The sequence below is a fragment of the Schistocerca americana genome, chromosome 1 (assembly GCF_021461395.2).
Source record: "Schistocerca americana isolate TAMUIC-IGC-003095 chromosome 1, iqSchAmer2.1, whole genome shotgun sequence".
Taxonomy (NCBI): Eukaryota; Metazoa; Arthropoda; class Insecta; order Orthoptera; family Acrididae; genus Schistocerca; species Schistocerca americana.
Genome location: NC_060119.1, coordinates 106,802,299 through 106,811,339, shown reverse-complemented (window position 1 = coordinate 106,811,339; position 9,041 = coordinate 106,802,299).

Genomic DNA, 9,041 nt, shown 5'->3' with positions numbered 1-9,041 from the left:
GGATAATTTAGCTTAAGTAGTATGTAAGCTTAGGGACTGATGACCTTAGCAGTTAAGTCCCATAAGATTTCACACACATTTGAACACTGAGATACGACTTTTCTGCGCTGAAGCGCATGAAGACGGATCTTCAGTCTTTACTGGGGCAAGAAATGTTGGATTCGTTGATTATCTTAAAACACAGATTCGGATCTAATCAAGGATTACGAGAACAGCAGTTTTTACGATCGAGTTATTGACAGCTTAGCTGAAACTTCTCCCCTTTTTAAGATAATGATGGCTGGCTAGCTTCTGATTTGTTATATTATAAGTAATTGGAACTATATTTACCTAATAATATATATAATTGAAAATGAATAATTTGTATATTTTTTATTACCCTTATCTCAGGGTTGTGGTGAACCACCAAGTTCCTTCCGGCTGAATCGCGTCTAACGTGGGAGGATCCAGTAGTGTTTGGTTAGTGCTGTGTATGAATTGCGTGTATATCGTTAGCATCATTGTGTGAGTGTGTGCGTGTGTATGGGTTTATTGTTTTGAGGTTATTATGTGTGATGAAATACGCAATTAACAGGCCAGAGCCAGGATTCGGGATCCAGACACAACAAGGAAGGAAACCAGGCAAGGTGAACTGACCAATTGATGTGACAGGAGCAACAGTTAAAGGTTCAGGTGTGAGGTTGGGTTGCAGGAAACCAGCTCCAGCCCGAGAAGTGTCAACTATCAAGTAATTTTAATTGCACTACAGTTACAAGTTCGGTAGAGACTGAGAATTGGGCACACGATACAAACTTACTACAACTGTGTTGAAGTGTACAATAGGCACTGTGAAATGCTGCAAGTCTGTCAATAAAGCCCAATCCCGTCGTATGGCTACACAGTTAGTTGTGGAACAGAGTAAATAATCCCATTATCTGAGTCGTCTGCTACAGCATCCACCCACATCTCCCCTTTTTATGAGACAGCACACAGAGTCGACGCCGACACAGAAATGCCAACTCCGGCGAGGAGGTAGGGCTGGCATCTTCGGCAGGCTATTCATCTTGATGTCCTCAACAGGCGACTGGGCTGGCATCTCCAGCAGGGTATCCATCTTGAAATCCTGAAGAGGTGACTGTGTGAGAAGACGGCTCGCCATTTGTCAGATCGAGGGTGACGTCGTGATCCAGTAGAGCGGGTGGGATATGAGGAGCGCTATCAAGAGGCGCGGGAGCCATTTGTGTGGGAGAAGTGGGGGCCACTTCATTGTCCGTGCTGAATGGTTACGGTAACTACAGCTGTCCTGCGGTGGCCGCTGCTGCTACGCTGGTGGCGACGGAGGAGGAAGAGGAGAAGGCATCGGCTGCCACATCGATGGTCTCCGCCGCAGGTCATGGGGGAGGTCAGACCAGGAGGGTCAGTGAGTAGCTAGTTTAGGAGGTGCCGCCAGTGAAGTACGTTAGTGTCCATGTTGCAAAAGTGGCTCTCCTGAGTGCCTCTGATAATAGCAGGCGCCCACACTGGATGCTGTCTTCCCTATGGAACCTACCAAGTCACCCCTATGGAACCTACAACGGCGTGGCAGATGCCGCTGGTTTTGTTACTGCCAGAGGAGGGTGGAGAACGGCTCAAGGTTGTATGCCATGCGCAATCCCCGCTGACATCTTACCCGTGACGAGTGTGGCCTTGTACAAAGTCAGAAATATGGTTAGAGCTTCTTCTCTAGAAGACTGAACCGTCACCTTCATCTTTACCTTAAAAGAGTAAACTATCCACTCCACATCCCTGTTTGATTGAGGATGAAAAGGAGGAGTGAAGAGATGGTATACGCCACGTTGGGAGGAAAATTCTGCAAAAGGGACAGAGGCGAACTGAAGCCACTAGGAGTCACCATAGCGCAACGGAGGCCTTCGATCATGAACACCTACACAAATGCTTTAAATCTTCTCTTGTGTCATTGTGGATGGAATATATCCTGGTGACATATGGAAACTTTGAGAAAGAGTCTACGATTATAAACCACTGAGAAAAAGGACTCATAAAGACTCCATGAACTTGGCCCCAAGGAGCAGCAGGTGGCGAACAGGGATGAAAACACTTTTGGAGGTGATGCCTGCTGGGGAGCACATAAGCAGGCATGCACATCAATGTAGTTGTTGACGGATTCCCTGTAAGCATGACAGTGGGTCAAAGCCATCATCCACATGACGCCTCAATGCCCCACATGAAGCAAGGTGAGGACATGAGAGTTGAGTGAGGGTGCAGTCACCACTCAATAGGACTTGTTCTCCACATCAAGAAGATGGACCCTATCTTGAACTGACAGCCAATGACTCAAAGAAAAGTAGCATCACAATGCTGGGTCTGATCTCAGAAAGAGATGGATTGAGCAGTCTGGCTTTATCTACTAAAAACTAGGCGCAACATGGGGCCTTCTTTGTTACTGTTGCTATGACTGCAAAATTGTTTTAAGCATAAATGGCCCCAGAGTCGATGTGAAAGAACACTACCTGCTGTTGGTCAAATTCTTACTTGGAGCCTGCTTTTGGTCAAATTGGTGGAGCTAGGAAGGAGCGTTGGTGCTGTTGGTCTGTTTATGATGGAATACTGATATGCTGATAGAAAGAGAGCACATTGCCGTAAGCACTTTGCCCTTTTGTTGGGCAATGATGAGCGAAGAATGGCGTGTGGTCTGCAACTATGTGGCACTTCACACCATTGAGTCACATGTGGAATTTCCACAGTGTATAGATATTCGCGAGCGCCTGTTTCTCGGTCTGGGCATAATTTTGTTGGCCCTTATTTAACGGTTTAAAGTTATTGGGTGTTCTGAGCTGTCTGCTTCTCAGTGTAAAAGGATGGCGCTGACATCATGCTGCGAAGCATCTATGGCGAAAATCGAGGGTTTCCTGTGAGAGTGGGGCACCAGACTAGGAGCCCTTTGCAAGACCTGTTCGAGGGTGCGGAACGTAATGTTGCATGTGGATGATTAAACGAACTCAGCACGCACCTTTTGAAGGGCACTGAGGGGTTGGGCAATCTGCACTACATTTACTATAATTTTTCCATAATTGTTAATCTTGTCTAAGAAAGACTAGACGAGACAGGTATCGTCACTTGTTGTTGGAGGTGGTCGTGTTGTATATTAAAGCCTTCATGCAGAGTATGAAGCAAAGCACATGCCCATACAAAATGGGGTGAACATAGAGGGAGCATAGATCTGGAAGTGGTAAGGCGCTGAGTACAACAAAATATGAATATACAATAATAAATTATTAAGTTGCAGAAAATTGTAGTAATAAAAGTGACACAGACTGAAAGGTAAAGAAAGTTACAGGCGAGTACCCAAAACAAACTTCAGCGACAAGGACTCGGTAAAAGAACAAGGGTTTCCACAATGTTGGTGCAGTTCTTTATCTAAATTCTGTCCTTTACTAACGGCCCCTGTCTCTGTTAATTCACTCTTCTTCTCTTTCTTTATCCCTTCCACATGTATAACACTAAACAAGTATTAAAATGTTCTATAATATTCTACATCGTTCTCAATGCCCTTTAGTATTATTACCGCCATTATTATTAATACCAACTGCTATTTTCATTATTATTATTATTGTCAATTATTATTATTACTTCTTTCCTTTCTCAGACGTTATGTCTGGTTAAAAATGGAAAGTGACGTGGACCTTGATCAAGTGTGACTTCCTTTTACCTGTACAGTATATGTTACACTGCATTTACGAACTTTTGGGTAATTGAGCATGTATCAATAATTACAGATTTCTGTAGTTGTATATATACATCTGGATGTAGCTGTACTGCGTTGATGTACTGGTGGATATTGTGTGGTATGACTCCTGTAGTTGGTAGTGTAATTGGAATAATGTCAACTTTATCCTGATGCCACATGTCCTTGACTTCCTCAGCCAGCTGGATGCATTTTTCAATTTTTTCTCCTGTTTTCTTCTGTATAGTTGTTGTATTGGGTATGGATATTTCGATTAGTTTGTTAATTTCTTCTTTTTATTGGTGAGTATGAAGTCAGGTTTGTTATGTGGTGTTGTTTTACCTGTTATAATGGTTCTGTTCCAGTATAATTTGTATTCATCATTCTCCAGTACATTTTGTGGTGCATACTTGTATGTGGGAACGTCTTGTTTTATTAGTGTATGTTGTATAGCAAGTTGTTGATGTATTATTTTTGCTACATTGTCATGTCTTCTGGTGTATTCTGTACTTGCTAATATTGTACATCCGCTTGTGATGTGATCTATTGTTTCTATTTGTTGTTTGCAAAGTCTGCATTTATCTGTTGTGGTATTGGGATCTTTAATAATATGCTTCCTGTAATATCTGGTGTTTATTGTTTGATCCTGTATTGCAAACATGAATCCTTCCGTCTCACTGTATATATTGCCTTTTCTTAGCCATGTGTTGGACTCGTCTTGATCGATGTGTGGCTGTGTTAGATGATACGGGTGCTTGCCATTTAGTGTTTTCTTTTTCCAATTTACTTTCTTCGTATCTGTTGATGTTATGTGATCTAAAGGGTTGTAGAAGTGGTTATGAAATTGCAGTGGTGTAGCTGATGTATTTATATGAGTGATTGATTTGTGTATTTTGCTAGTTTCTGCTCGTTCTATAAAGAATTTTCTTAAATTGTCTACCTGTCCATAATGTAGGTTTTTTATGTCGATAAATCCCCTTCCTCCTTCCTTTCTGCATAATGTGAATCTTTCTGAATGTATGTGATGTATTCTATATTTGTGGCATTGTGATCATGTAAGTGTATTGAGTGCTTCTAGGTCTGTGTTACTCCATTTCACTACTCCAAATGAGTAGGTCAATATTGGTATAGCATAAGCATTTATAGCTTTTGTCTTGCTTCTTGCTATCAATTCTGTTTTCAGTATTTTTCTTAGTCTCTGACTATATTTTTCTTTTAGTTCTTCTTTAATATTTGTTATTACCTATTCCTATTTTTTGTCTGTATCCTAGATATTTATAGGCATCTGTTTTTTCCATCGCTTGTATGCAGTCGCTGTGGTTATCCAATGTGTAATCTTCTTATTTAGTGTGTTTTCCCTTGACTATGCTATTTTTCTTACATTTGTCTGTTCCAAAAGCCATATTTATATCATTGCTGAATACTTCTGTTATCTTTAGTAACTGGTTGAGTTGCTGATTTGTTGCTGCCAGTAGTTTTAGATCATCCATGTATAGAAAATGTGTTATTTTGTGTGGGTGTGTTCCAGTAATATTATATCCGTAATTTGTATTATTTAGGATGTTGGATGGTGGGTTCAGAGCAAGGCAGAACCAGAAATGACTTAATGAGTCTCCTTGGTATATTCCACGTTTAATCTGTATTGGCTGTGAGGTGATATTATTATTTGAATTTGTTTGGATATTAAGTGTGGTTTTCCAATTTTTCGTTACCATGTTTAGGAACTGTATCAATTTAGGATCTACTTCGTATATTTCCAATATTTGTAGTAACCATGAGTGGGATATACAATCAAAAGCTTTTTGGTAATCAATACATGTGTAGTGTAGCGACCTTTGTTTAGTTTTAGCTTGATGTGTCACCTCTGCATCTATTATCAGTTGCTCTTTATATCCTCATGCTCCTTTGCAGCAGCCTTTTTGTTCTTCATTTATAACTGTGTTCTGTGTTGTATGTGTCATTAATTTCTGTGTAATGACTGAAGTTAATATTTTGTATATTGTTGGTAGGCATGTTATGGGGCGATATTTTGCTGGGTTTGCTGTGTCCGCTTGATCTTTAGGTTTCAGATAAGTTATTCCTTGTGTAAGTGTCTGCAATGTAAGTGTTAAATAATTTAGTTAGATGTGAATGTGTTGCAGTGAACTTCTATAGCCAGAAATTTGCTATTTTATCTTTTCCAGGGGCTTTCCAATTGAGTGTAGAATTAATTGCTCGGATGACTTCATGTTGCAAAATTATCACTTCAGGCATTTGTGGTATCATCTTGTATGTGTCTGTTTCTGCTTGTATCCACCATGCATGTCTGTTATGTTGTACTAGGTTTGACCATATGTTGCTCCAGAAGTGTTCCATGTCTGTTATGTTTGGTGGATTGTCTATTTTAATGTGTGTGTTATCTATTGTCTGGTAAAATTTCTTTTGGTTTGTGTTGAATGTTTAATTTTGTTTCCTTCTATTTTCACTTTTTTTGTATCTTCTAAGTCGTTTGGCCAATGCTTGTAATTTCTGCTTCTTTTCAGCTAATTGCTCTATCACTTCTTGTTGTGAGATTTTACCTAACCTTTTTCGTTTTTTATCTGATATTTCATTTCTTATTAATTGTGTTAGCTGTCCGATGTCTTTTCCCAGTTTTTCTATTCTGATCTGTAGCCTGTGTTGCCACGCTGGTTTTGTGGGTTTCTTCTGTGTGTTGGTTGGTGCTGATCCCTGCCTAGTGTGTATATTTAGTGTAGTGAGTACTCCTATATAAACCAGTAGTTGTAACTCTTCCATAGTTGTAGTTTCATTTATTTTGTTGTGTACGATGTGTTGATAGTTGTTATTGTTGTTTCGAAATGTGGGTTATTTTGGGGTCTACGCAAGAATGGTCTAATGTCTGTATTTGTGTCTTTGTATTCTATATATGTCAGCTGAAATTTTTCTTCTATATCTAACATGTGTGTCACTTTGTGTTCTATTTGTGCTTGTTCTGATGGCTGTCTTAAGATTTCGTTTTCCTCTGATTGTTTAATTGATGCGTGTTGGTCTTTGTTTGTTTGCTCTGAGATGTTTTGAGTCCATTACAGTAATTTCTTCTTCTTCTTCTTCTTCTGATTGCACATTATTTTGTTCCAGAATTTGTTGTGCTCGTTGTTTGATGTTTTCTAATTCTCACTGGGGTATCCTGTTATTTTTTATTATTACATGGATCTGATCAGCTAGTCGTTGTTCTGTTAAAAAATTTAATTCTGGGTATCTGGTAATAAATGTTGTGTATACTTGCGATCTATATCCAGTTGTGTTGGTTCCTAAGTTTGTTGCTTGGTAATAACAGAACATGAGGTGTCGGTTAACTTCATCTGAACATCTCATCCTCTGTCTTTGTTTTCCTTCTAGAGTGGTTACAGGAAGCATATACTGCAAAACACCTCTATTTGGATTTCAATCATTTTCCATGTGGCTAGCAGTGTCGTTACTATTGTGGACGGGCATAGGGTTCAAGCATCGTCCCCCGCCATGACAGCACTTGTCCGAGGCTTCATTAGTTCTGTCCTGAACCAACTAATCACACTAAAAGGGGGGTTAGCCCTGTTAGTGGCTTGTTCTTTTCGTCGCCTTTTACGACTGGCAGAACATACCGGAGGCCTATTCTTTTCCCGGGCCTCCGCGGGGTTCATTATTATTACTAATATTGTTATTATTATTATTATTATTATTCCTGTGAATATTTTGTGATACCTTTGGTACACTATGTGATCAAAAGTACCCGGACACCCCCAAAAACATACGCTGCCACCTACTGCCAGGTACTCCACATCAGCGACCTCAGTAGTTATTAGATATCGGGAGAAAGCGGAACTCACGGACTTCGAACATGGTCAGGTGTTTGGGTGTCACTTGCGTCATACGTCTGTATACGAGATTTCCACGCTCCTAAACATCCCTAGGTCCACTGTTTCCAATGTGATAGTGAAGTGGAAACGTGCAGGGGCGCGTACAGCACAAAAGCGTACAGGCCGGACCTACCCCATGAGTTGACTGACAGGGACCGCCGACACTTGAAGATGATCGTAATGTGTAATAGACAGACATTTATCCAGACCATCACACAGGAATTCCAAACTGCATCAAAATCCACTGCAAGTACTACGACAGTTTGGCGGGAGACGAGAAAACTTGGATTTCACGGTCGAGTGGCTACACATAAGCCACACATCCTGCCAGTAAATGCCAACCGACGCCTCGCTTGGTGTAAGGAGCGTAAACATTGGACGACTGAACAGTAGAAAAACGTTTTGTAGGGTGACGAATCACGGTACACAATGTGGCGCTCCGATGGCAGGGTGTGGGTAAGGCGCATGCCCGGTGAACATCTGCCAGCGTGTGTAGTGCCCACAGTAAAATTCGGAGGCGGCGGTGTTATGGTGTGGTCGTGTTTTTCATGGAGGGGTCTTGCTCCCCTTGTTCTTTTGCGTAACACTATCATGGCACAGGCTTACGTTGATGTTTTAAGCACCTTCTTGCTTCCCACTGTTGAAGAGCAATTAGGGGATGGCGATTGCATCTTCCAACACGATCGAGCACCTGTTCATAATGCACGGGTCGTGCGGAGTTGTTACACGACAATAACATCCCTGTAATGGACTGACCTGCACAGAGTCCTGACCTGAATCCTACAGAACACCTTTGGGATGTTTTGGAACACCGAATTTGTGCCAGGCCTCACCGACCGACATCGATACCTCTACACAGTGCAGCACTCCGTGAAGAATGGGGTGCTATTCGCCAAGAAACCTTCCAGCACCTGACTGAACATATGCCTGCGAGAGTGGAAGCTGTCATCAAGGCTAAGCATGGGCCAACACCATATTGAATTCCAGCATTACCGATGGAGGGCGCCATGAATTTGTAAGTCATTTTCAGCCAGGTGGCCAGGTACTTTTGATCACATGGTGTATGTGTTGCTCCATGTTGAATGTGAGAGAGGGCCCTAGAACCTAATCTGATCAGACTAAATAAGCAATAAATGAATCAGCAGGCCTAAATATATTAGCATTTTACTTCATAAGTACGAATAAACTGTCTGACATAAACCTTGACTTTCCATCTACGATATGTAAGACGATTTGTAACACTAAGAAACACCAAGCCTAGGAAACACTGTATGCACCTTGTGAGTATAATAACCTGATAGATGATGAGATGATTTTAGGTGAGAGGTGCTCGACATCATAGTCATCAGCGCCTTGAAGAAGTGTCAGCATGCCAATCTCATGGGTGGGGACCAAGGCTGTCCCCACATGCAGAGCAATTTATAAAGCACTTAAGTTTGCCCCCCTTCCCCACCAATTTAGGG